This window comes from Lissotriton vulgaris, chromosome 10 (genome assembly GCF_964263255.1).
Source record: "Lissotriton vulgaris chromosome 10, aLisVul1.2, whole genome shotgun sequence".
NCBI lineage: Eukaryota > Metazoa > Chordata > Amphibia > Caudata > Salamandridae > Lissotriton > Lissotriton vulgaris.
Genome location: NC_141698.1, coordinates 536,033,173 through 536,055,394, shown reverse-complemented (window position 1 = coordinate 536,055,394; position 22,222 = coordinate 536,033,173). Strand labels below are relative to the sequence as shown.

Here is a 22,222-nt window from a genome sequence, read left to right as displayed (position 1 = left end):
CACAGAAATGTCACAGGTGTAAAGGCCCCAACAATACAACATAGCTCACACAAAATAAAAATAGGCCCAAGAACAACCCCCAGATGATCGATGGAGATAACTTTGTTTCGTCTGCAAAGGTAAAAAAAAATTCTCGCGGCTCACCGTGTTCAAAGACCACCTCTTCTTAAACTTGCATTGAGATAATAAGGTTTTAGAGTGTGCACAAAAAAAGCATCCAATGCACAGTGTTTCTGCCCCGTCTCGAACCGGGGACCTTTCGCGTGTTAGGTGAACGTGATGACCACTACACTACAGAAACTACCTTGGTGCTTTCTACTGTTAGAGGAAAGTTTCTCTCAAGTCTTCACCCTACTTCTATTCTGCTGTATCAGCAGCGGCTCAGAATATGCAGAACAAGTGTGAAAACCTCAGAGATATCATCCAACATGCTTGCAATTAGACGTATTCAAAACTCACTTGTGCAGGCATCGACAGGCAAATATTTGATGCCTAAATGCCAGCGAGTACAGCTTGGGAAAGCATCACCTGGGACACACTGAGACTAAGCAGGTAGGCAGATAAAGCATGGTGATCCATTTTTCTTCTGAGGTTAGAAATATGTTGTGCAACAATGCACCCAGTATAACGAGAAATAGTCAGGCATAGTGCTTTTTTAGTAGGGTTTGTATGTTTACCTCTAAAAAGGGCTCGTCCGGGATTTGAACCCGGGACCTCTCGCACCCTAAGCGAGAATCATACCCCTAGACCAACGAGCCACGCAAGAGTCACCTCTGACACGGCTCCAGGGGTTAGTGGCAGCTAGCCAGTACATGCTGCTCTGTTCTGCAATATGATTGCTGTCTTTTCCATGACCGTCATCAAACAAGAAATTAAAAAGCCTCTGTCCTTCAGACAGTTTGTTTGCTTTAAGTGTCTGCTCGTGGTGAGGACAAGAGAAGCATTTCTTCTCTCATGCCTTGCTTTCATGAAGTAGGCCCACCCTACAGAGCAAAGTGCGAGCAAGCGAATGGCGCAAGCTATCGTCACTTCTCTTTTCGAGCTGTCACTGAGATCTCTGGAGCACACTACGTCAGGCTGGTGAGGAATAGACAGCCTCTATTATCTCAGCTTTTCTATAAAGTGAGCCAGTAAATGCAAACACTGTGAAAAACAGCAAGCTGCATTTCTGCCCGGTCTCGAACCAGGGACCTTTCGCGTGTAAGGCGAACGTGATAACCACTACACTACAGAAACAGACACTACCTCAGGAATCTTGTTGGCGTGTATTGGGTTGGAACGCACAGACTAAGGGCCAACGTCCTTGAAGCTCAAAGTTGGGCTCTCCTTACCCGGTCTCTCTTTCTTTGGAAGACAGGAATGAGGACCACTTTTTTCCCCAAGAGGCGATTTTGAAACCATATCCTGAAATGACACTAGAAAAACTCTTTGCATGTAATGTTCCTACACTGCTGGTCCAGCCCAGAAAAGCAGTTGCAAGGAAGTCCTGCACTCCTTTATCATGTCAAAAGTGGAAAATAGCGTGCAGGGTAAGGAACCTTCTCGACATACACAGCGTCTTATAGCATTGAAAAGAAGAAAGGCTCCTATATGACAAGCAGCCTGAAAACTTCCACAGGATGGGCTCGTCCGGGATTTGAACCCGGGACCTCTCGCACCCGAAGCGAGAATCATACCCCTAGACCAACGAGCCTGAGTGGCCAGGAGACATTTTGAACAATTACTGAAGCGTCTTTCAGAAAACAGCAGGGCTATTTGGCTCGTCTCCCTATAAGTGAGCCACACAAAGTCATGTTTTCTCTCAAGTTGTTGTTTTTTCACTCCAGCAAGGAAGGGGGCAGCCAATCTCCTATCGGCCAGTGAGCAGTAAAAAGGCACAGATGAGAACAGCAAGCACTTTCTGGCACTTGTACTCCTCTGCAAGTCCTGGACCCTTGCTCCATAGACTTCCACACCAGAAGCAATGAAGGGCCCACCATTTCTTGCGCCTGAGAAAGAGGTGTTTGATATTTGGATTCAAACGCGCTCGCTCAGCGCTCGATCAGGCTCGATCAGGCGAGATTTATATGAGTGGCTCACAGGCCTGAAACATTCACCTGGGAGACCCAGAGTGGCTGACTTCCCAGTATGGCCATTGTTGGGCGAGTCTCCTCCTTTCCTCCTGCCTCAATCTAGAATTGGCTGCAAATCACAAGAGGGAGTGCAATGTCCGTGTGTAGTGCCTACTACCAGCTACCTCTCTGTCTTCCTTATGTAAATTAGAATTTTCAAGGGGGGACCATTGGCAATCTGCTCCTCCCACATAACCAGGAAGCCCTGTTGAACATGTCTGCCTGTGTTGTTGCAGGGACAGTGCCTTCTCTGCCCAAAAGGTGGCAGGAGAGCCTCACAACAAATGATGGGATCAACTGCTTATTTCGAAACCCAGCAAGGCAGTTACTGTGATGGATTGCAAATGTAATGGAAGGTGTGCCTGCGGTGTCACTTTCAGAAATACATGGAATTGTGATTGAGGGCCCAGCCTGGTGGATTTCTCTTTATTTACTACAGGTTCCCGCAAATATTGTGGTGTGTGTGGGGAATGCACTGCAAAAATTAGGAAGACTTAAGGGTGTAAAAGGGACCTGTCAGAAGTGGGATTTGAACCCACGCCTCCATGAGGAGACCAGAAGGCTCAGCATCACTGAAGATCAAGCTCTCTTGAGTCTGGCGCCTTAGACCACTCGGCCATCCTGACGGCTCAGGGTGTGCTTAGTTCTGACTTTTCTGTCTGCACCTGCCAACGTTTCCACTTACAACGTTCACAGAAATGTCACAGGTGTAAAGGCCCCAACAATACAACATAGCTCACACAAAATAAAAATAGGCCCAAGAACAACCCCCAGATGATCGATGGAGATAACTTTGTTTCGTCTGCAAAGGTAAAAAAAAATTCTCGCGGCTCACCGTGTTCAAAGACCACCTCTTCTTAAACTTGCATTGAGATAATAAGGTTTTAGAGTGTGCACAAAAAAAGCATCCAATGCACAGTGTTTCTGCCCCGTCTCGAACCGGGGACCTTTCGCGTGTTAGGCGAACGTGATGACCACTACACTACAGAAACTACCTTGGTGCTTTCTACTGTTAGAGGAAAGTTTCTCTCAAGTCTTCACCCTACTTCTATTCTGCTGTATCAGCAGCGGCTCAGAATATGCAGAACAAGTGTGAAAACCTCAGAGATATCATCCAACATGCTTGCAATTAGACGTATTCAAAACTCACTTGTGCAGGCATCGACAGGCAAATATTTGATGCCTAAATGCCAGCGAGTACAGCTTGGGAAAGCATCACCTGGGACACACTGAGACTAAGCAGGTAGGCAGATAAAGCATGGTGATCCATTTTTCTTCTGAGGTTAGAAATATGTTGTGCAACAATGCACCCAGTATAACGAGAAATAGTCAGGCATAGTGCTTTTTTAGTAGGGTTTGTATGTTTACCTCTAAAAAGGGCTCGTCCGGGATTTGAACCCGGGACCTCTCGCACCCTAAGCGAGAATCATACCCCTAGACCAACGAGCCACGCAAGAGTCACCTCTGACACGGCTCCAGGGGTTAGTGGCAGCTAGCCAGTACATGCTGCTCTGTTCTGCAATATGATTGCTGTCTTTTCCATGACCGTCATCAAACAAGAAATTAAAAAGCCTCTGTCCTTCAGACAGTTTGTTTGCTTTAAGTGTCTGCTCGTGGTGAGGACAAGAGAAGCATTTCTTCTCTCATGCCTTGCTTTCATGAAGTAGGCCCACCCTACAGAGCAAAGTGCGAGCAAGCGAATGGCGCAAGCTATCGTCACTTCTCTTTTCGAGCTGTCACTGAGATCTCTGGAGCACACTACGTCAGGCTGGTGAGGAATAGACAGCCTCTATTATCTCAGCTTTTCTATAAAGTGAGCCAGTAAATGCAAACACTGTGAAAAACAGCAAGCTGCATTTCTGCCCGGTCTCGAACCAGGGACCTTTCGCGTGTAAGGCGAACGTGATAACCACTACACTACAGAAACAGACACTACCTCAGGAATCTTGTTGGCGTGTATTGGGTTGGAACGCACAGACTAAGGGCCAACGTCCTTGAAGCTCAAAGTTGGGCTCTCCTTACCCGGTCTCTCTTTCTTTGGAAGACAGGAATGAGGACCACTTTTTTCCCCAAGAGGCGATTTTGAAACCATATCCTGAAATGACACTAGAAAAACTCTTTGCATGTAATGTTCCTACACTGCTGGTCCAGCCCAGAAAAGCAGTTGCAAGGAAGTCCTGCACTCCTTTATCATGTCAAAAGTGGAAAATAGCGTGCAGGGTAAGGAACCTTCTCGACATACACAGCGTCTTATAGCATTGAAAAGAAGAAAGGCTCCTATATGACAAGCAGCCTGAAAACTTCCACAGGATGGGCTCGTCCGGGATTTGAACCCGGGACCTCTCGCACCCGAAGCGAGAATCATACCCCTAGACCAACGAGCCTGAGTGGCCAGGAGACATTTTGAACAATTACTGAAGCGTCTTTCAGAAAACAGCAGGGCTATTTGGCTCGTCTCCCTATAAGTGAGCCACACAAAGTCATGTTTTCTCTCAAGTTGTTGTTTTTTCACTCCAGCAAGGAAGGGGGCAGCCAATCTCCTATCGGCCAGTGAGCAGTAAAAAGGCACAGATGAGAACAGCAAGCACTTTCTGGCACTTGTACTCCTCTGCAAGTCCTGGACCCTTGCTCCATAGACTTCCACACCAGAAGCAATGAAGGGCCCACCATTTCTTGCGCCTGAGAAAGAGGTGTTTGATATTTGGATTCAAACGCGCTCGCTCAGCGCTCGATCAGGCTCGATCAGGCGAGATTTATATGAGTGGCTCACAGGCCTGAAACATTCACCTGGGAGACCCAGAGTGGCTGACTTCCCAGTATGGCCATTGTTGGGCGAGTCTCCTCCTTTCCTCCTGCCTCAATCTAGAATTGGCTGCAAATCACAAGAGGGAGTGCAATGTCCGTGTGTAGTGCCTACTACCAGCTACCTCTCTGTCTTCCTTATGTAAATTAGAATTTTCAAGGGGGGACCATTGGCAATCTGCTCCTCCCACATAACCAGGAAGCCCTGTTGAACATGTCTGCCTGTGTTGTTGCAGGGACAGTGCCTTCTCTGCCCAAAAGGTGGCAGGAGAGCCTCACAACAAATGATGGGATCAACTGCTTATTTCGAAACCCAGCAAGGCAGTTACTGTGATGGATTGCAAATGTAATGGAAGGTGTGCCTGCGGTGTCACTTTCAGAAATACATGGAATTGTGATTGAGGGCCCAGCCTGGTGGATTTCTCTTTATTTACTACAGGTTCCCGCAAATATTGTGGTGTGTGTGGGGAATGCACTGCAAAAATTAGGAAGACTTAAGGGTGTAAAAGGGACCTGTCAGAAGTGGGATTTGAACCCACGCCTCCATGAGGAGACCAGAAGGCTCAGCATCACTGAAGATCAAGCTCTCTTGAGTCTGGCGCCTTAGACCACTCGGCCATCCTGACGGCTCAGGGTGTGCTTAGTTCTGACTTTTCTGTCTGCACCTGCCAACGTTTCCACTTACAACGTTCACAGAAATGTCACAGGTGTAAAGGCCCCAACAATACAACATAGCTCACACAAAATAAAAATAGGCCCAAGAACAACCCCCAGATGATCGATGGAGATAACTTTGTTTCGTCTGCAAAGGTAAAAAAAAATTCTCGCGGCTCACCGTGTTCAAAGACCACCTCTTCTTAAACTTGCATTGAGATAATAAGGTTTTAGAGTGTGCACAAAAAAAGCATCCAATGCACAGTGTTTCTGCCCCGTCTCGAACCGGGGACCTTTCGCGTGTTAGGTGAACGTGATGACCACTACACTACAGAAACTACCTTGGTGCTTTCTACTGTTAGAGGAAAGTTTCTCTCAAGTCTTCACCCTACTTCTATTCTGCTGTATCAGCAGCGGCTCAGAATGTGCAGAACAAGTGTGAAAACCTCAGAGATATCATCCAACATGCTTGCAATTAGACGTATTCAAAACTCACTTGTGCAGGCATCGACAGGCAAATATCTGATGCCTAAATGCCAGCGAGTACAGCTTGGGAAAGCATCACCTGGGACACACTGAGACTAAGCAGGTAGGCAGATAAAGCATGGTGATCCATTTTTCTTCTGAGGTTAGAAATATGTTGTGCAACAATGCACCCAGTATAACGAGAAATAGTCAGGCATAGTGCTTTTTTAGTAGGGTTTGTATGTTTACCTCTAAAAAGGGCTCGTCCGGGATTTGAACCCGGGACCTCTCGCACCCTAAGCGAGAATCATACCCCTAGACCAACGAGCCACGCAAGAGTCACCTCTGACACGGCTCCAGGGGTTAGTGGCAGCTAGCCAGTACATGCTGCTCTGTTCTGCAATATGATTGCTGTCTTTTCCATGACCGTCATCAAACAAGAAATTAAAAAGCCTCTGTCCTTCAGACAGTTTGTTTGCTTTAAGTGTCTGCTCGTGGTGAGGACAAGAGAAGCATTTCTTCTCTCATGCCTTGCTTTCATGAAGTAGGCCCACCCTACAGAGCAAAGTGCGAGCAAGCGAATGGCGCAAGCTATCGTCACTTCTCTTTTCGAGCTGTCACTGAGATCTCTGGAGCACACTACGTCAGGCTGGTGAGGAATAGACAGCCTCTATTATCTCAGCTTTTCTATAAAGTGAGCCAGTAAATGCAAACACTGTGAAAAACAGCAAGCTGCATTTCTGCCCGGTCTCGAACCAGGGACCTTTCGCGTGTAAGGCGAACGTGATAACCACTACACTACAGAAACAGACACTACCTCAGGAATCTTGTTGGCGTGTATTGGGTTGGAACGCACAGACTAAGGGCCAACGTCCTTGAAGCTCAAAGTTGGGCTCTCCTTACCCGGTCTCTCTTTCTTTGGAAGACAGGAATGAGGACCACTTTTTTCCCCAAGAGGCGATTTTGAAACCATATCCTGAAATGACACTAGAAAAACTCTTTGCATGTAATGTTCCTACACTGCTGGTCCAGCCCAGAAAAGCAGTTGCAAGGAAGTCCTGCACTCCTTTATCATGTCAAAAGTGGAAAATAGCGTGCAGGGTAAGGAACCTTCTCGACATACACAGCGTCTTATAGCATTGAAAAGAAGAAAGGCTCCTATATGACAAGCAGCCTGAAAACTTCCACAGGATGGGCTCGTCCGGGATTTGAACCCGGGACCTCTCGCACCCGAAGCGAGAATCATACCCCTAGACCAACGAGCCTGAGTGGCCAGGAGACATTTTGAACAATTACTGAAGCGTCTTTCAGAAAACAGCAGGGCTATTTGGCTCGTCTCCCTATAAGTGAGCCACACAAAGTCATGTTTTCTCTCAAGTTGTTGTTTTTTCACTCCAGCAAGGAAGGGGGCAGCCAATCTCCTATCGGCCAGTGAGCAGTAAAAAGGCACAGATGAGAACAGCAAGCACTTTCTGGCACTTGTACTCCTCTGCAAGTCCTGGACCCTTGCTCCATAGACTTCCACACCAGAAGCAATGAAGGGCCCACCATTTCTTGCGCCTGAGAAAGAGGTGTTTGATATTTGGATTCAAACGCGCTCGCTCAGCGCTCGATCAGGCTCGATCAGGCGAGATTTATATGAGTGGCTCACAGGCCTGAAACATTCACCTGGGAGACCCAGAGTGGCTGACTTCCCAGTATGGCCATTGTTGGGCGAGTCTCCTCCTTTCCTCCTGCCTCAATCTAGAATTGGCTGCAAATCACAAGAGGGAGTGCAATGTCCGTGTGTAGTGCCTACTACCAGCTACCTCTCTGTCTTCCTTATGTAAATTAGAATTTTCAAGGGGGGACCATTGGCAATCTGCTCCTCCCACATAACCAGGAAGCCCTGTTGAACATGTCTGCCTGTGTTGTTGCAGGGACAGTGCCTTCTCTGCCCAAAAGGTGGCAGGAGAGCCTCACAACAAATGATGGGATCAACTGCTTATTTCGAAACCCAGCAAGGCAGTTACTGTGATGGATTGCAAATGTAATGGAAGGTGTGCCTGCGGTGTCACTTTCAGAAATACATGGAATTGTGATTGAGGGCCCAGCCTGGTGGATTTCTCTTTATTTACTACAGGTTCCCGCAAATATTGTGGTGTGTGTGGGGAATGCACTGCAAAAATTAGGAAGACTTAAGGGTGTAAAAGGGACCTGTCAGAAGTGGGATTTGAACCCACGCCTCCATGAGGAGACCAGAAGGCTCAGCATCACTGAAGATCAAGCTCTCTTGAGTCTGGCGCCTTAGACCACTCGGCCATCCTGACGGCTCAGGGTGTGCTTAGTTCTGACTTTTCTGTCTGCACCTGCCAACGTTTCCACTTACAACGTTCACAGAAATGTCACAGGTGTAAAGGCCCCAACAATACAACATAGCTCACACAAAATAAAAATAGGCCCAAGAACAACCCCCAGATGATCGATGGAGATAACTTTGTTTCGTCTGCAAAGGTAAAAAAAAATTCTCGCGGCTCACCGTGTTCAAAGACCACCTCTTCTTAAACTTGCATTGAGATAATAAGGTTTTAGAGTGTGCACAAAAAAAGCATCCAATGCACAGTGTTTCTGCCCCGTCTCGAACCGGGGACCTTTCGCGTGTTAGGTGAACGTGATGACCACTACACTACAGAAACTACCTTGGTGCTTTCTACTGTTAGAGGAAAGTTTCTCTCAAGTCTTCACCCTACTTCTATTCTGCTGTATCAGCAGCGGCTCAGAATATGCAGAACAAGTGTGAAAACCTCAGAGATATCATCCAACATGCTTGCAATTAGACGTATTCAAAACTCACTTGTGCAGGCATCGACAGGCAAATATTTGATGCCTAAATGCCAGCGAGTACAGCTTGGGAAAGCATCACCTGGGACACACTGAGACTAAGCAGGTAGGCAGATAAAGCATGGTGATCCATTTTTCTTCTGAGGTTAGAAATATGTTGTGCAACAATGCACCCAGTATAACGAGAAATAGTCAGGCATAGTGCTTTTTTAGTAGGGTTTGTATGTTTACCTCTAAAAAGGGCTCGTCCGGGATTTGAACCCGGGACCTCTCGCACCCTAAGCGAGAATCATACCCCTAGACCAACGAGCCACGCAAGAGTCACCTCTGACACAGCTCCAGGGGTTAGTGGCAGCTAGCCAGTACATGCTGCTCTGTTCTGCAATATGATTGCTGTCTTTTCCATGACCGTCATCAAACAAGAAATTAAAAAGCCTCTGTCCTTCAGACAGTTTGTTTGCTTTAAGTGTCTGCTCGTGGTGAGGACAAGAGAAGCATTTCTTCTCTCATGCCTTGCTTTCATGAAGTAGGCCCACCCTACAGAGCAAAGTGCGAGCAAGCGAATGGCGCAAGCTATCGTCACTTCTCTTTTCGAGCTGTCACTGAGATCTCTGGAGCACACTACGTCAGGCTGGTGAGGAATAGACAGCCTCTATTATCTCAGCTTTTCTATAAAGTGAGCCAGTAAATGCAAACACTGTGAAAAACAGCAAGCTGCATTTCTGCCCGGTCTCGAACCAGGGACCTTTCGCGTGTAAGGCAAACGTGATAACCACTACACTACAGAAACAGACACTACCTCAGGAATCTTGTTGGCGTGTATTGGGTTGGAACGCACAGACTAAGGGCCAACGTCCTTGAAGCTCAAAGTTGGGCTCTCCTTACCCGGTCTCTCTTTCTTTGGAAGACAGGAATGAGGACCACTTTTTTCCCCAAGAGGCGATTTTGAAACCATATCCTGAAATGACACTAGAAAAACTCTTTGCATGTAATGTTCCTACACTGCTGGTCCAGCCCAGAAAAGCAGTTGCAAGGAAGTCCTGCACTCCTTTATCATGTCAAAAGTGGAAAATAGCGTGCAGGGTAAGGAACCTTCTCGACATACACAGCGTCTTATAGCATTGAAAAGAAGAAAGGCTCCTATATGACAAGCAGCCTGAAAACTTCCACAGGATGGGCTCGTCCGGGATTTGAACCCGGGACCTCTCGCACCCGAAGCGAGAATCATACCCCTAGACCAACGAGCCTGAGTGGCCAGGAGACATTTTGAACAATTACTGAAGCGTCTTTCAGAAAACAGCAGGGCTATTTGGCTCGTCTCCCTATAAGTGAGCCACACAAAGTCATGTTTTCTCTCAAGTTGTTGTTTTTTCACTCCAGCAAGGAAGGGGGCAGCCAATCTCCTATCGGCCAGTGAGCAGTAAAAAGGCACAGATGAGAACAGCAAGCACTTTCTGGCACTTGTACTCCTCTGCAAGTCCTGGACCCTTGCTCCATAGACTTCCACACCAGAAGCAATGAAGGGCCCACCATTTCTTGCGCCTGAGAAAGAGGTGTTTGATATTTGGATTCAAACGCGCTCGCTCAGCGCTCGATCAGGCTCGATCAGGCGAGATTTATATGAGTGGCTCACAGGCCTGAAACATTCACCTGGGAGACCCAGAGTGGCTGACTTCCCAGTATGGCCATTGTTGGGCGAGTCTCCTCCTTTCCTCCTGCCTCAATCTAGAATTGGCTGCAAATCACAAGAGGGAGTGCAATGTCCGTGTGTAGTGCCTACTACCAGCTACCTCTCTGTCTTCCTTATGTAAATTAGAATTTTCAAGGGGGGACCATTGGCAATCTGCTCCTCCCACATAACCAGGAAGCCCTGTTGAACATGTCTGCCTGTGTTGTTGCAGGGACAGTGCCTTCTCTGCCCAAAAGGTGGCAGGAGAGCCTCACAACAAATGATGGGATCAACTGCTTATTTCGAAACCCAGCAAGGCAGTTACTGTGATGGATTGCAAATGTAATGGAAGGTGTGCCTGCGGTGTCACTTTCAGAAATACATGGAATTGTGATTGAGGGCCCAGCCTGGTGGATTTCTCTTTATTTACTACAGGTTCCCGCAAATATTGTGGTGTGTGTGGGGAATGCACTGCAAAAATTAGGAAGACTTAAGGGTGTAAAAGGGACCTGTCAGAAGTGGGATTTGAACCCACGCCTCCATGAGGAGACCAGAAGGCTCAGCATCACTGAAGATCAAGCTCTCTTGAGTCTGGCGCCTTAGACCACTCGGCCATCCTGACGGCTCAGGGTGTGCTTAGTTCTGACTTTTCTGTCTGCACCTGCCAACGTTTCCACTTACAACGTTCACAGAAATGTCACAGGTGTAAAGGCCCCAACAATACAACATAGCTCACACAAAATAAAAATAGGCCCAAGAACAACCCCCAGATGATCGATGGAGATAACTTTGTTTCGTCTGCAAAGGTAAAAAAAAATTCTCGCGGCTCACCGTGTTCAAAGACCACCTCTTCTTAAACTTGCATTGAGATAATAAGGTTTTAGAGTGTGCACAAAAAAAGCATCCAATGCACAGTGTTTCTGCCCCGTCTCGAACCGGGGACCTTTCGCGTGTTAGGCGAACGTGATGACCACTACACTACAGAAACTACCTTGGTGCTTTCTACTGTTAGAGGAAAGTTTCTCTCAAGTCTTCACCCTACTTCTATTCTGCTGTATCAGCAGCGGCTCAGAATGTGCAGAACAAGTGTGAAAACCTCAGAGATATCATCCAACATGCTTGCAATTAGACGTATTCAAAACTCACTTGTGCAGGCATCGACAGGCAAATATCTGATGCCTAAATGCCAGCGAGTACAGCTTGGGAAAGCATCACCTGGGACACACTGAGACTAAGCAGGTAGGCAGATAAAGCATGGTGATCCATTTTTCTTCTGAGGTTAGAAATATGTTGTGCAACAATGCACCCAGTATAACGAGAAATAGTCAGGCATAGTGCTTTTTTAGTAGGGTTTGTATGTTTACCTCTAAAAAGGGCTCGTCCGGGATTTGAACCCGGGACCTCTCGCACCCTAAGCGAGAATCCTACCCCTAGACCAACGAGCCACGCAAGAGTCACCTCTGACACGGCTCCAGGGGTTAGTGGCAGCTAGCCAGTACATGCTGCTCTGTTCTGCAATATGATTGCTGTCTTTTCCATGACCGTCATCAAACAAGAAATTAAAAAGCCTCTGTCCTTCAGACAGTTTGTTTGCTTTAAGTGTCTGCTCGTGGTGAGGACAAGAGAAGCATTTCTTCTCTCATGCCTTGCTTTCATGAAGTAGGCCCACCCTACAGAGCAAAGTGCGAGCAAGCGAATGGCGCAAGCTATCGTCACTTCTCTTTTCGAGCTGTCACTGAGATCTCTGGAGCACACTACGTCAGGCTGGTGAGGAATAGACAGCCTCTATTATCTCAGCTTTTCTATAAAGTGAGCCAGTAAATGCAAACACTGTGAAAAACAGCAAGCTGCATTTCTGCCCGGTCTCGAACCAGGGACCTTTCGCGTGTAAGGCAAACGTGATAACCACTACACTACAGAAACAGACACTACCTCAGGAATCTTGTTGGCGTGTATTGGGTTGGAACGCACAGACTAAGGGCCAACGTCCTTGAAGCTCAAAGTTGGGCTCTCCTTACCCGGTCTCTCTTTCTCTGGAAGACAGGAATGAGGACCACTTTTTTCCCCAAGAGGCGATTTTGAAACCATATCCTGAAATGACACTAGAAAAACTCTTTGCATGTAATGTTCCTACACTGCTGGTCCAGCCCAGAAAAGCAGTTGCAAGGAAGTCCTGCACTCCTTTATCATGTCAAAAGTGGAAAATAGCGTGCAGGGTAAGGAACCTTCTCGACATACACAGCGTCTTATAGCATTGAAAAGAAGAAAGGCTCCTATATGACAAGCAGCCTGAAAACTTCCACAGGATGGGCTCGTCCGGGATTTGAACCCGGGACCTCTCGCACCCGAAGCGAGAATCATACCCCTAGACCAACGAGCCTGAGTGGCCAGGAGACATTTTGAACAATTACTGAAGCGTCTTTCAGAAAACAGCAGGGCTATTTGGCTCGTCTCCCTATAAGTGAGCCACACAAAGTCATGTTTTCTCTCAAGTTGTTGTTTTTTCACTCCAGCAAGGAAGGGGGCAGCCAATCTCCTATCGGCCAGTGAGCAGTAAAAAGGCACAGATGAGAACAGCAAGCACTTTCTGGCACTTGTACTCCTCTGCAAGTCCTGGACCCTTGCTCCATAGACTTCCACACCAGAAGCAATGAAGGGCCCACCATTTCTTGCGCCTGAGAAAGAGGTGTTTGATATTTGGATTCAAACGCGCCCGCTCAGCGCTCGATCAGGCTCGATCAGGCGAGATTTATATGAGTGGCTCACAGGCCTGAAACATTCACCTGGGAGACCCAGAGTGGCTGACTTCCCAGTATGGCCATTGTTGGGCGAGTCTCCTCCTTTCCTCCTGCCTCAATCTAGAATTGGCTGCAAATCACAAGAGGGAGTGCAATGTCCGTGTGTAGTGCCTACTACCAGCTACCTCTCTGTCTTCCTTATGTAAATTAGAATTTTCAAGGGGGGACCATTGGCAATCTGCTCCTCCCACATAACCAGGAAGCCCTGTTGAACATGTCTGCCTGTGTTGTTGCAGGGACAGTGCCTTCTCTGCCCAAAAGGTGGCAGGAGAGCCTCACAACAAATGATGGGATCAACTGCTTATTTCGAAACCCAGCAAGGCAGTTACTGTGATGGATTGCAAATGTAATGGAAGGTGTGCCTGCGGTGTCACTTTCAGAAATACATGGAATTGTGATTGAGGGCCCAGCCTGGTGGATTTCTCTTTATTTACTACAGGTTCCCGCAAATATTGTGGTGTGTGTGGGGAATGCACTGCAAAAATTAGGAAGACTTAAGGGTGTAAAAGGGACCTGTCAGAAGTGGGATTTGAACCCACGCCTCCATGAGGAGACCAGAAGGCTCAGCATCACTGAAGATCAAGCTCTCTTGAGTCTGGCGCCTTAGACCACTCGGCCATCCTGACGGCTCAGGGTGTGCTTAGTTCTGACTTTTCTGTCTGCACCTGCCAACGTTTCCACTTACAACGTTCACAGAAATGTCACAGGTGTAAAGGCCCCAACAATACAACATAGCTCACACAAAATAAAAATAGGCCCAAGAACAACCCCCAGATGATCGATGGAGATAACTTTGTTTCGTCTGCAAAGGTAAAAAAAAATTCTCGCGGCTCACCGTGTTCAAAGACCACCTCTTCTTAAACTTGCATTGAGATAATAAGGTTTTAGAGTGTGCACAAAAAAAGCATCCAATGCACAGTGTTTCTGCTCCGTCTCGAACCGGGGACCTTTCGCGTGTTAGGTGAACGTGATGACCACTACACTACAGAAACTACCTTGGTGCTTTCTACTGTTAGAGGAAAGTTTCTCTCAAGTCTTCACCCTACTTCTATTCTGCTGTATCAGCAGCGGCTCAGAATATGCAGAACAAGTGTGAAAACCTCAGAGATATCATCCAACATGCTTGCAATTAGACGTATTCAAAACTCACTTGTGCAGGCATCGACAGGCAAATATTTGATGCCTAAATGCCAGCGAGTACAGCTTGGGAAAGCATCACCTGGGACACACTGAGACTAAGCAGGTAGGCAGATAAAGCATGGTGATCCATTTTTCTTCTGAGGTTAGAAATATGTTGTGCAACAATGCACCCAGTATAACGAGAAATAGTCAGGCATAGTGCTTTTTTAGTAGGGTTTGTATGTTTACCTCTAAAAAGGGCTCGTCCGGGATTTGAACCCGGGACCTCTCGCACCCTAAGCGAGAATCATACCCCTAGACCAACGAGCCACGCAAGAGTCACCTCTGACACGGCTCCAGGGGTTAGTGGCAGCTAGCCAGTACATGCTGCTCTGTTCTGCAATATGATTGCTGTCTTTTCCATGACCGTCATCAAACAAGAAATTAAAAAGCCTCTGTCCTTCAGACAGTTTGTTTGCTTTAAGTGTCTGCTCGTGGTGAGGACAAGAGAAGCATTTCTTCTCTCATGCCTTGCTTTCATGAAGTAGGCCCACCCTACAGAGCAAAGTGCGAGCAAGCGAATGGCGCAAGCTATCGTCACTTCTCTTTTCGAGCTGTCACTGAGATCTCTGGAGCACACTACGTCAGGCTGGTGAGGAATAGACAGCCTCTATTATCTCAGCTTTTCTATAAAGTGAGCCAGTAAATGCAAACACTGTGAAAAACAGCAAGCTGCATTTCTGCCCGGTCTCGAACCAGGGACCTTTCGCGTGTAAGGCGAACGTGATAACCACTACACTACAGAAACAGACACTACCTCAGGAATCTTGTTGGCGTGTATTGGGTTGGAACGCACAGACTAAGGGCCAACGTCCTTGAAGCTCAAAGTTGGGCTCTCCTTACCCGGTCTCTCTTTCTTTGGAAGACAGGAATGAGGACCACTTTTTTCCCCAAGAGGCGATTTTGAAACCATATCCTGAAATGACACTAGAAAAACTCTTTGCATGTAATGTTCCTACACTGCTGGTCCAGCCCAGAAAAGCAGTTGCAAGGAAGTCCTGCACTCCTTTATCATGTCAAAAGTGGAAAATAGCGTGCAGGGTAAGGAACCTTCTCGACATACACAGCGTCTTATAGCATTGAAAAGAAGAAAGGCTCCTATATGACAAGCAGCCTGAAAACTTCCACAGGATGGGCTCGTCCGGGATTTGAACCCGGGACCTCTCGCACCCAAAGCGAGAATCATACCCCTAGACCAACGAGCCTGAGTGGCCAGGAGACATTTTGAACAATTACTGAAGCGTCTTTCAGAAAACAGCAGGGCTATTTGGCTCGTCTCCCTATAAGTGAGCCACACAAAGTCATGTTTTCTCTCAAGTTGTTGTTTTTTCACTCCAGCAAGGAAGGGGGCAGCCAATCTCCTATCGGCCAGTGAGCAGTAAAAAGGCACAGATGAGAACAGCAAGCACTTTCTGGCACTTGTACTCCTCTGCAAGTCCTGGACCCTTGCTCCATAGACTTCCACACCAGAAGCAATGAAGGGCCCACCATTTCTTGCGCCTGAGAAAGAGGTGTTTGATATTTGGATTCAAACGCGCTCGCTCAGCGCTCGATCAGGCTCGATCAGGCGAGATTTATATGAGTGGCTCACAGGCCTGAAACATTCACCTGGGAGACCCAGAGTGGCTGACTTCCCAGTATGGCCATTGTTGGGCGAGTCTCCTCCTTTCCTCCTGCCTCAATCTAGAATTGGCTGCAAATCACAAGAGGGAGTGCAATGTCCGTGTGTAGTGCCTACTACCAGCTACCTCTCTGTCTTCCTTATGTAAATTAGAATTTTCAAGGGGGGACCATTGGCAATCTGCTCCTCCCACATAACCAGGAAGCCCTGTTGAACATGTCTGCCTGTGTTGTTGCAGGGACAGTGCCTTCTCTGCCCAAAAGGTGGCAGGAGAGCCTCACAACAAATGATGGGATCAACTGCTTATTTCGAAACCCAGCAAGGCAGTTACTGTGATGGATTGCAAATGTAATGGAAGGTGTGCCTGCGGTGTCACTTTCAGAAATACATGGAATTGTGATTGAGGGCCCAGCCTGGTGGATTTCTCTTTATTTACTACAGGTTCCCGCAAATATTGTGGTGTGTGTGGGGAATGCACTGCAAAAATTAGGAAGACTTAAGGGTGTAAAAGGGACCTGTCAGAAGTGGGATTTGAACCCACGCCTCCATGAGGAGACCAGAAGGCTCAGCATCACTGAAGATCAAGCTCTCTTGAGTCTGGCGCCTTAGACCACTCGGCCATCCTGACGGCTCAGGGTGTGCTTAGTTCTGACTTTTCTGTCTGCACCTGCCAACGTTTCCACTTACAACGTTCACAGAAATGTCACAGGTGTAAAGGCCCCAACAATACAACATAGCTCACACAAAATAAAAATAGGCCCAAGAACAACCCCCAGATGATCGATGGAGATAACTTTGTTTCGTCTGCAAAGGTAAAAAAAAATTCTCGCGGCTCACCGTGTTCAAAGACCACCTCTTCTTAAACTTGCATTGAGATAATAAGGTTTTAGAGTGTGCACAAAAAAAGCATCCAATGCACAGTGTTTCTGCCCCGTCTCGAACCGGGGACCTTTCGCGTGTTAGGTGAACGTGATGACCACTACACTACAGAAACTACCTTGGTGCTTTCTACTGTTAGAGGAAAGTTTCTCTCAAGTCTTCACCCTACTTCTATTCTGCTGTATCAGCAGCGGCTCAGAATATGCAGAACAAGTGTGAAAACCTCAGAGATATCATCCAACATGCTTGCAATTAGACGTATTCAAAACTCACTTGTGCAGGCATCGACAGGCAAATATTTGATGCCTAAATGCCAGCGAGTACAGCTTGGGAAAGCATCACCTGGGACACACTGAGACTAAGCAGGTAGGCAGATAAAGCATGGTGATCCATTTTTCTTCTGAGGTTAGAAATATGTTGTGCAACAATGCACCCAGTATAACGAGAAATAGTCAGGCATAGTGCTTTTTTAGTAGGGTTTGTATGTTTACCTCTAAAAAGGGCTCGTCCGGGATTTGAACCCGGGACCTCTCGCACCCTAAGCGAGAATCATACCCCTAGACCAACGAGCCACGCAAGAGTCACCTCTGACACGGCTCCAGGGGTTAGTGGCAGCTAGCCAGTACATGCTGCTCTGTTCTGCAATATGATTGCTGTCTTTTCCATGACCGTCATCAAACAAGAAATTAAAAAGCCTCTGTCCTTCAGACAGTTTGTTTGCTTTAAGTGTCTGCTCGTGGTGAGGACAAGAGAAGCATTTCTTCTCTCATGCCTTGCTTTCATGAAGTAGGCCCACCCTACAGAGCAAAGTGCGAGCAAGCGAATGGCGCAAGCTATCGTCACTTCTCTTTTCGAGCTGTCACTGAGATCTCTGGAGCACACTACGTCAGGCTGGTGAGGAATAGACAGCCTCTATTATCTCAGCTTTTCTATAAAGTGAGCCAGTAAATGCAAACACTGTGAAAAACAGCAAGCTGCATTTCTGCCCGGTCTCGAACCAGGGACCTTTCGCGTGTAAGGCGAACGTGATAACCACTACACTACAGAAACAGACACTACCTCAGGAATCTTGTTGGCGTGTATTGGGTTGGAACGCACAGACTAAGGGCCAACGTCCTTGAAGCTCAAAGTTGGGCTCTCCTTACCCGGTCTCTCTTTCTTTGGAAGACAGGAATGAGGACCACTTTTTTCCCCAAGAGGCGATTTTGAAACCATATCCTGAAATGACACTAGAAAAACTCTTTGCATGTAATGTTCCTACACTGCTGGTCCAGCCCAGAAAAGCAGTTGCAAGGAAGTCCTGCACTCCTTTATCATGTCAAAAGTGGAAAATAGCGTGCAGGGTAAGGAACCTTCTCGACATACACAGCGTCTTATAGCATTGAAAAGAAGAAAGGCTCCTATATGACAAGCAGCCTGAAAACTTCCACAGGATGGGCTCGTCCGGGATTTGAACCCGGGACCTCTCGCACCCGAAGCGAGAATCATACCCCTAGACCAACGAGCCTGAGTGGCCAGGAGACATTTTGAACAATTACTGAAGCGTCTTTCAGAAAACAGCAGGGCTATTTGGCTCGTCTCCCTATAAGTGAGCCACACAAAGTCATGTTTTCTCTCAAGTTGTTGTTTTTTCACTCCAGCAAGGAAGGGGGCAGCCAATCTCCTATCGGCCAGTGAGCAGTAAAAAGGCACAGATGAGAACAGCAAGCACTTTCTGGCACTTGTACTCCTCTGCAAGTCCTGGACCCTTGCTCCATAGACTTCCACACCAGAAGCAATGAAGGGCCCACCATTTCTTGCGCCTGAGAAAGAGGTGTTTGATATTTGGATTCAAACGCGCTCGCTCAGCGCTCGATCAGGCTCGATCAGGCGAGATTTATATGAGTGGCTCACAGGCCTGAAACATTCACCTGGGAGACCCAGAGTGGCTGACTTCCCAGTATGGCCATTGTTGGGCGAGTCTCCTCCTTTCCTCCTGCCTCAATCTAGAATTGGCTGCAAATCACAAGAGGGAGTGCAATGTCCGTGTGTAGTGCCTACTACCAGCTACCTCTCTGTCTTCCTTATGTAAATTAGAATTTTCAAGGGGGGACCATTGGCAATCTGCTCCTCCCACATAACCAGGAAGCCCTGTTGAACATGTCTGCCTGTGTTGTTGCAGGGACAGTGCCTTCTCTGCCCAAAAGGTGGCAGGAGAGCCTCACAACAAATGATGGGATCAACTGCTTATTTCGAAACCCAGCAAGGCAGTTACTGTGATGGATTGCAAATGTAATGGAAGGTGTGCCTGCGGTGTCACTTTCAGAAATACATGGAATTGTGATTGAGGGCCCAGCCTGGTGGATTTCTCTTTATTTACTACAGGTTCCCGCAAATATTGTGGTGTGTGTGGGGAATGCACTGCAAAAATTAGGAAGACTTAAGGGTGTAAAAGGGACCTGTCAGAAGTGGGATTTGAACCCACGCCTCCATGAGGAGACCAGAAGGCTCAGCATCACTGAAGATCAAGCTCTCTTGAGTCTGGCGCCTTAGACCACTCGGCCATCCTGACGGCTCAGGGTGTGCTTAGTTCTGACTTTTCTGTCTGCACCTGCCAACGTTTCCACTTACAACGTTCACAGAAATGTCACAGGTGTAAAGGCCCCAACAATACAACATAGCTCACACAAAATAAAAATAGGCCCAAGAACAACCCCCAGATGATCGATGGAGATAACTTTGTTTCGTCTGCAAAGGTAAAAAAAAATTCTCGCGGCTCACCGTGTTCAAAGACCACCTCTTCTTAAACTTGCATTGAGATAATAAGGTTTTAGAGTGTGCACAAAAAAAGCATCCAATGCACAGTGTTTCTGCCCCGTCTCGAACCGGGGACCTTTCGCGTGTTAGGTGAACGTGATGACCACTACACTACAGAAACTACCTTGGTGCTTTCTACTGTTAGAGGAAAGTTTCTCTCAAGTCTTCACCCTACTTCTATTCTGCTGTATCAGCAGCGGCTCAGAATATGCAGAACAAGTGTGAAAACCTCAGAGATATCATCCAACATGCTTGCAATTAGACGTATTCAAAACTCACTTGTGCAGGCATCGACAGGCAAATATTTGATGCCTAAATGCCAGCGAGTACAGCTTGGGAAAGCATCACCTGGGACACACTGAGACTAAGCAGGTAGGCAGATAAAGCATGGTGATCCATTTTTCTTCTGAGGTTAGAAATATGTTGTGCAACAATGCACCCAGTATAACGAGAAATAGTCAGGCATAGTGCTTTTTTAGTAGGGTTTGTATGTTTACCTCTAAAAAGGGCTCGTCCGGGATTTGAACCCGGGACCTCTCGCACCCTAAGCGAGAATCATACCCCTAGACCAACGAGCCACGCAAGAGTCACCTCTGACACGGCTCCAGGGGTTAGTGGCAGCTAGCCAGTACATGCTGCTCTGTTCTGCAATATGATTGCTGTCTTTTCCATGACCGTCATCAAACAAGAAATTAAAAAGCCTCTGTCCTTCAGACAGTTTGTTTGCTTTAAGTGTCTGCTCGTGGTGAGGACAAGAGAAGCATTTCTTCTCTCATGCCTTGCTTTCATGAAGTAGGCCCACCCTACAGAGCAAAGTGCGAGCAAGCGAATGGCGCAAGCTATCGTCACTTCTCTTTTCGAGCTGTCACTGAGATCTCTGGAGCACACTACGTCAGGCTGGTGAGGAATAGACAGCCTCTATTATCTCAGCTTTTCTATAAAGTGAGCCAGTAAATGCAAACACTGTGAAAAACAGCAAGCTGCATTTCTGCCCGGTCTCGAACCAGGGACCTTTCGCGTGTAAGGCGAACGTGATAACCACTACACTACAGAAACAGACACTACCTCAGGAATCTTGTTGGCGTGTATTGGGTTGGAACGCACAGACTAAGGGCCAACGTCCTTGAAGCTCAAAGTTGGGCTCTCCTTACCCGGTCTCTCTTTCTTTGGAAGACAGGAATGAGGACCACTTTTTTCCCCAAGAGGCGATTTTGAAACCATATCCTGAAATGACACTAGAAAAACTCTTTGCATGTAATGTTCCTACACTGCTGGTCCAGCCCAGAAAAGCAGTTGCAAGGAAGTCCTGCACTCCTTTATCATGTCAAAAGTGGAAAATAGCGTGCAGGGTAAGGAACCTTCTCGACATACACAGCGTCTTATAGCATTGAAAAGAAGAAAGGCTCCTATATGACAAGCAGCCTGAAAACTTCCACAGGATGGGCTCGTCCGGGATTTGAACCCGGGACCTCTCGCACCCGAAGCGAGAATCATACCCCTAGACCAACGAGCCTGAGTGGCCAGGAGACATTTTGAACAATTACTGAAGCGTCTTTCAGAAAACAGCAGGGCTATTTGGCTCGTCTCCCTATAAGTGAGCCACACAAAGTCATGTTTTCTCTCAAGTTGTTGTTTTTTCACTCCAGCAAGGAAGGGGGCAGCCAATCTCCTATCGGCCAGTGAGCAGTAAAAAGGCACAGATGAGAACAGCAAGCACTTTCTGGCACTTGTACTCCTCTGCAAGTCCTGGACCCTTGCTCCATAGACTTCCACACCAGAAGCAATGAAGGGCCCACCATTTCTTGCGCCTGAGAAAGAGGTGTTTGATATTTGGATTCAAACGCGCTCGCTCAGCGCTCGATCAGGCTCGATCAGGCGAGATTTATATGAGTGGCTCACAGGCCTGAAACATTCACCTGGGAGACCCAGAGTGGCTGACTTCCCAGTATGGCCATTGTTGGGCGAGTCTCCTCCTTTCCTCCTGCCTCAATCTAGAATTGGCTGCAAATCACAAGAGGGAGTGCAATGTCCGTGTGTAGTGCCTACTACCAGCTACCTCTCTGTCTTCCTTATGTAAATTAGAATTTTCAAGGGGGGACCATTGGCAATCTGCTCCTCCCACATAACCAGGAAGCCCTGTTGAACATGTCTGCCTGTGTTGTTGCAGGGACAGTGCCTTCTCTGCCCAAAAGGTGGCAGGAGAGCCTCACAACAAATGATGGGATCAACTGCTTATTTCGAAACCCAGCAAGGCAGTTACTGTGATGGATTGCAAATGTAATGGAAGGTGTGCCTGCGGTGTCACTTTCAGAAATACATGGAATTGTGATTGAGGGCCCAGCCTGGTGGATTTCTCTTTATTTACTACAGGTTCCCGCAAATATTGTGGTGTGTGTGGGGAATGCACTGCAAAAATTAGGAAGACTTA

At 47.4% G+C, this 22,222-nt stretch overlaps 38 non-coding genes across 38 annotated transcripts; all 38 read right to left on the bottom strand.

Annotated features, from left to right (window-relative positions):
- Positions 1-228: 228 nt before the first annotated feature.
- TRNAV-AAC (transfer RNA valine (anticodon AAC)) lies at positions 229-301 on the bottom strand. The gene has a single exon. It is a non-coding gene; the product is annotated as a tRNA-Val (tRNA).
- A 385-nt stretch (positions 302-686) lies between these two features.
- TRNAP-AGG (transfer RNA proline (anticodon AGG)) lies at positions 687-758 on the bottom strand. Its single transcript has one exon. It is a non-coding gene; the product is annotated as a tRNA-Pro (tRNA).
- A 405-nt stretch (positions 759-1,163) lies between these two features.
- On the bottom strand, positions 1,164-1,236 carry TRNAV-UAC (transfer RNA valine (anticodon UAC)). Its single transcript has one exon. It is a non-coding gene; the product is annotated as a tRNA-Val (tRNA).
- A 385-nt stretch (positions 1,237-1,621) lies between these two features.
- On the bottom strand, positions 1,622-1,693 carry TRNAP-CGG (transfer RNA proline (anticodon CGG)). Its single transcript has one exon. It is a non-coding gene; the product is annotated as a tRNA-Pro (tRNA).
- Positions 1,694-2,625: 932 nt separating this feature from the next.
- Positions 2,626-2,737, bottom strand: TRNAL-CAA (transfer RNA leucine (anticodon CAA)). The gene is made up of 2 exons: positions 2,700-2,737; positions 2,626-2,671 (listed from the first exon to the last, which is right to left on the bottom strand). It is a non-coding gene; the product is annotated as a tRNA-Leu (tRNA).
- A 293-nt stretch (positions 2,738-3,030) lies between these two features.
- TRNAV-AAC (transfer RNA valine (anticodon AAC)) lies at positions 3,031-3,103 on the bottom strand. The gene has a single exon. It is a non-coding gene; the product is annotated as a tRNA-Val (tRNA).
- Positions 3,104-3,488: 385 nt separating this feature from the next.
- TRNAP-AGG (transfer RNA proline (anticodon AGG)) lies at positions 3,489-3,560 on the bottom strand. The gene has a single exon. It is a non-coding gene; the product is annotated as a tRNA-Pro (tRNA).
- A 405-nt stretch (positions 3,561-3,965) lies between these two features.
- Positions 3,966-4,038, bottom strand: TRNAV-UAC (transfer RNA valine (anticodon UAC)). Its single transcript has one exon. It is a non-coding gene; the product is annotated as a tRNA-Val (tRNA).
- A 385-nt stretch (positions 4,039-4,423) lies between these two features.
- On the bottom strand, positions 4,424-4,495 carry TRNAP-CGG (transfer RNA proline (anticodon CGG)). The gene has a single exon. It is a non-coding gene; the product is annotated as a tRNA-Pro (tRNA).
- Positions 4,496-5,427: 932 nt separating this feature from the next.
- On the bottom strand, positions 5,428-5,539 carry TRNAL-CAA (transfer RNA leucine (anticodon CAA)). Its single transcript has 2 exons — positions 5,502-5,539; positions 5,428-5,473 (listed from the first exon to the last, which is right to left on the bottom strand). It is a non-coding gene; the product is annotated as a tRNA-Leu (tRNA).
- A 293-nt stretch (positions 5,540-5,832) lies between these two features.
- On the bottom strand, positions 5,833-5,905 carry TRNAV-AAC (transfer RNA valine (anticodon AAC)). Its single transcript has one exon. It is a non-coding gene; the product is annotated as a tRNA-Val (tRNA).
- A 385-nt stretch (positions 5,906-6,290) lies between these two features.
- TRNAP-AGG (transfer RNA proline (anticodon AGG)) lies at positions 6,291-6,362 on the bottom strand. The gene has a single exon. It is a non-coding gene; the product is annotated as a tRNA-Pro (tRNA).
- Positions 6,363-6,767: 405 nt separating this feature from the next.
- TRNAV-UAC (transfer RNA valine (anticodon UAC)) lies at positions 6,768-6,840 on the bottom strand. The gene has a single exon. It is a non-coding gene; the product is annotated as a tRNA-Val (tRNA).
- A 385-nt stretch (positions 6,841-7,225) lies between these two features.
- On the bottom strand, positions 7,226-7,297 carry TRNAP-CGG (transfer RNA proline (anticodon CGG)). The gene has a single exon. It is a non-coding gene; the product is annotated as a tRNA-Pro (tRNA).
- Positions 7,298-8,229: 932 nt separating this feature from the next.
- On the bottom strand, positions 8,230-8,341 carry TRNAL-CAA (transfer RNA leucine (anticodon CAA)). The gene is made up of 2 exons: positions 8,304-8,341; positions 8,230-8,275 (listed from the first exon to the last, which is right to left on the bottom strand). It is a non-coding gene; the product is annotated as a tRNA-Leu (tRNA).
- Positions 8,342-8,634: 293 nt separating this feature from the next.
- Positions 8,635-8,707, bottom strand: TRNAV-AAC (transfer RNA valine (anticodon AAC)). The gene has a single exon. It is a non-coding gene; the product is annotated as a tRNA-Val (tRNA).
- Positions 8,708-9,092: 385 nt separating this feature from the next.
- TRNAP-AGG (transfer RNA proline (anticodon AGG)) lies at positions 9,093-9,164 on the bottom strand. The gene has a single exon. It is a non-coding gene; the product is annotated as a tRNA-Pro (tRNA).
- Positions 9,165-9,569: 405 nt separating this feature from the next.
- On the bottom strand, positions 9,570-9,642 carry TRNAV-UAC (transfer RNA valine (anticodon UAC)). Its single transcript has one exon. It is a non-coding gene; the product is annotated as a tRNA-Val (tRNA).
- Positions 9,643-10,027: 385 nt separating this feature from the next.
- Positions 10,028-10,099, bottom strand: TRNAP-CGG (transfer RNA proline (anticodon CGG)). The gene has a single exon. It is a non-coding gene; the product is annotated as a tRNA-Pro (tRNA).
- Positions 10,100-11,031: 932 nt separating this feature from the next.
- TRNAL-CAA (transfer RNA leucine (anticodon CAA)) lies at positions 11,032-11,143 on the bottom strand. The gene is made up of 2 exons: positions 11,106-11,143; positions 11,032-11,077 (listed from the first exon to the last, which is right to left on the bottom strand). It is a non-coding gene; the product is annotated as a tRNA-Leu (tRNA).
- A 293-nt stretch (positions 11,144-11,436) lies between these two features.
- On the bottom strand, positions 11,437-11,509 carry TRNAV-AAC (transfer RNA valine (anticodon AAC)). The gene has a single exon. It is a non-coding gene; the product is annotated as a tRNA-Val (tRNA).
- A 385-nt stretch (positions 11,510-11,894) lies between these two features.
- Positions 11,895-11,966, bottom strand: TRNAP-AGG (transfer RNA proline (anticodon AGG)). Its single transcript has one exon. It is a non-coding gene; the product is annotated as a tRNA-Pro (tRNA).
- Positions 11,967-12,371: 405 nt separating this feature from the next.
- On the bottom strand, positions 12,372-12,444 carry TRNAV-UAC (transfer RNA valine (anticodon UAC)). Its single transcript has one exon. It is a non-coding gene; the product is annotated as a tRNA-Val (tRNA).
- A 385-nt stretch (positions 12,445-12,829) lies between these two features.
- Positions 12,830-12,901, bottom strand: TRNAP-CGG (transfer RNA proline (anticodon CGG)). The gene has a single exon. It is a non-coding gene; the product is annotated as a tRNA-Pro (tRNA).
- Positions 12,902-13,833: 932 nt separating this feature from the next.
- On the bottom strand, positions 13,834-13,945 carry TRNAL-CAA (transfer RNA leucine (anticodon CAA)). Its single transcript has 2 exons — positions 13,908-13,945; positions 13,834-13,879 (listed from the first exon to the last, which is right to left on the bottom strand). It is a non-coding gene; the product is annotated as a tRNA-Leu (tRNA).
- A 751-nt stretch (positions 13,946-14,696) lies between these two features.
- On the bottom strand, positions 14,697-14,768 carry TRNAP-AGG (transfer RNA proline (anticodon AGG)). The gene has a single exon. It is a non-coding gene; the product is annotated as a tRNA-Pro (tRNA).
- A 405-nt stretch (positions 14,769-15,173) lies between these two features.
- Positions 15,174-15,246, bottom strand: TRNAV-UAC (transfer RNA valine (anticodon UAC)). Its single transcript has one exon. It is a non-coding gene; the product is annotated as a tRNA-Val (tRNA).
- A 385-nt stretch (positions 15,247-15,631) lies between these two features.
- Positions 15,632-15,703, bottom strand: TRNAP-UGG (transfer RNA proline (anticodon UGG)). Its single transcript has one exon. It is a non-coding gene; the product is annotated as a tRNA-Pro (tRNA).
- A 932-nt stretch (positions 15,704-16,635) lies between these two features.
- On the bottom strand, positions 16,636-16,747 carry TRNAL-CAA (transfer RNA leucine (anticodon CAA)). The gene is made up of 2 exons: positions 16,710-16,747; positions 16,636-16,681 (listed from the first exon to the last, which is right to left on the bottom strand). It is a non-coding gene; the product is annotated as a tRNA-Leu (tRNA).
- Positions 16,748-17,040: 293 nt separating this feature from the next.
- TRNAV-AAC (transfer RNA valine (anticodon AAC)) lies at positions 17,041-17,113 on the bottom strand. Its single transcript has one exon. It is a non-coding gene; the product is annotated as a tRNA-Val (tRNA).
- A 385-nt stretch (positions 17,114-17,498) lies between these two features.
- Positions 17,499-17,570, bottom strand: TRNAP-AGG (transfer RNA proline (anticodon AGG)). The gene has a single exon. It is a non-coding gene; the product is annotated as a tRNA-Pro (tRNA).
- Positions 17,571-17,975: 405 nt separating this feature from the next.
- On the bottom strand, positions 17,976-18,048 carry TRNAV-UAC (transfer RNA valine (anticodon UAC)). The gene has a single exon. It is a non-coding gene; the product is annotated as a tRNA-Val (tRNA).
- Positions 18,049-18,433: 385 nt separating this feature from the next.
- TRNAP-CGG (transfer RNA proline (anticodon CGG)) lies at positions 18,434-18,505 on the bottom strand. Its single transcript has one exon. It is a non-coding gene; the product is annotated as a tRNA-Pro (tRNA).
- A 932-nt stretch (positions 18,506-19,437) lies between these two features.
- On the bottom strand, positions 19,438-19,549 carry TRNAL-CAA (transfer RNA leucine (anticodon CAA)). The gene is made up of 2 exons: positions 19,512-19,549; positions 19,438-19,483 (listed from the first exon to the last, which is right to left on the bottom strand). It is a non-coding gene; the product is annotated as a tRNA-Leu (tRNA).
- Positions 19,550-19,842: 293 nt separating this feature from the next.
- Positions 19,843-19,915, bottom strand: TRNAV-AAC (transfer RNA valine (anticodon AAC)). Its single transcript has one exon. It is a non-coding gene; the product is annotated as a tRNA-Val (tRNA).
- Positions 19,916-20,300: 385 nt separating this feature from the next.
- On the bottom strand, positions 20,301-20,372 carry TRNAP-AGG (transfer RNA proline (anticodon AGG)). Its single transcript has one exon. It is a non-coding gene; the product is annotated as a tRNA-Pro (tRNA).
- Positions 20,373-20,777: 405 nt separating this feature from the next.
- On the bottom strand, positions 20,778-20,850 carry TRNAV-UAC (transfer RNA valine (anticodon UAC)). The gene has a single exon. It is a non-coding gene; the product is annotated as a tRNA-Val (tRNA).
- Positions 20,851-21,235: 385 nt separating this feature from the next.
- On the bottom strand, positions 21,236-21,307 carry TRNAP-CGG (transfer RNA proline (anticodon CGG)). Its single transcript has one exon. It is a non-coding gene; the product is annotated as a tRNA-Pro (tRNA).
- Between the last annotated feature and the right edge of the window lie 915 nt (positions 21,308-22,222).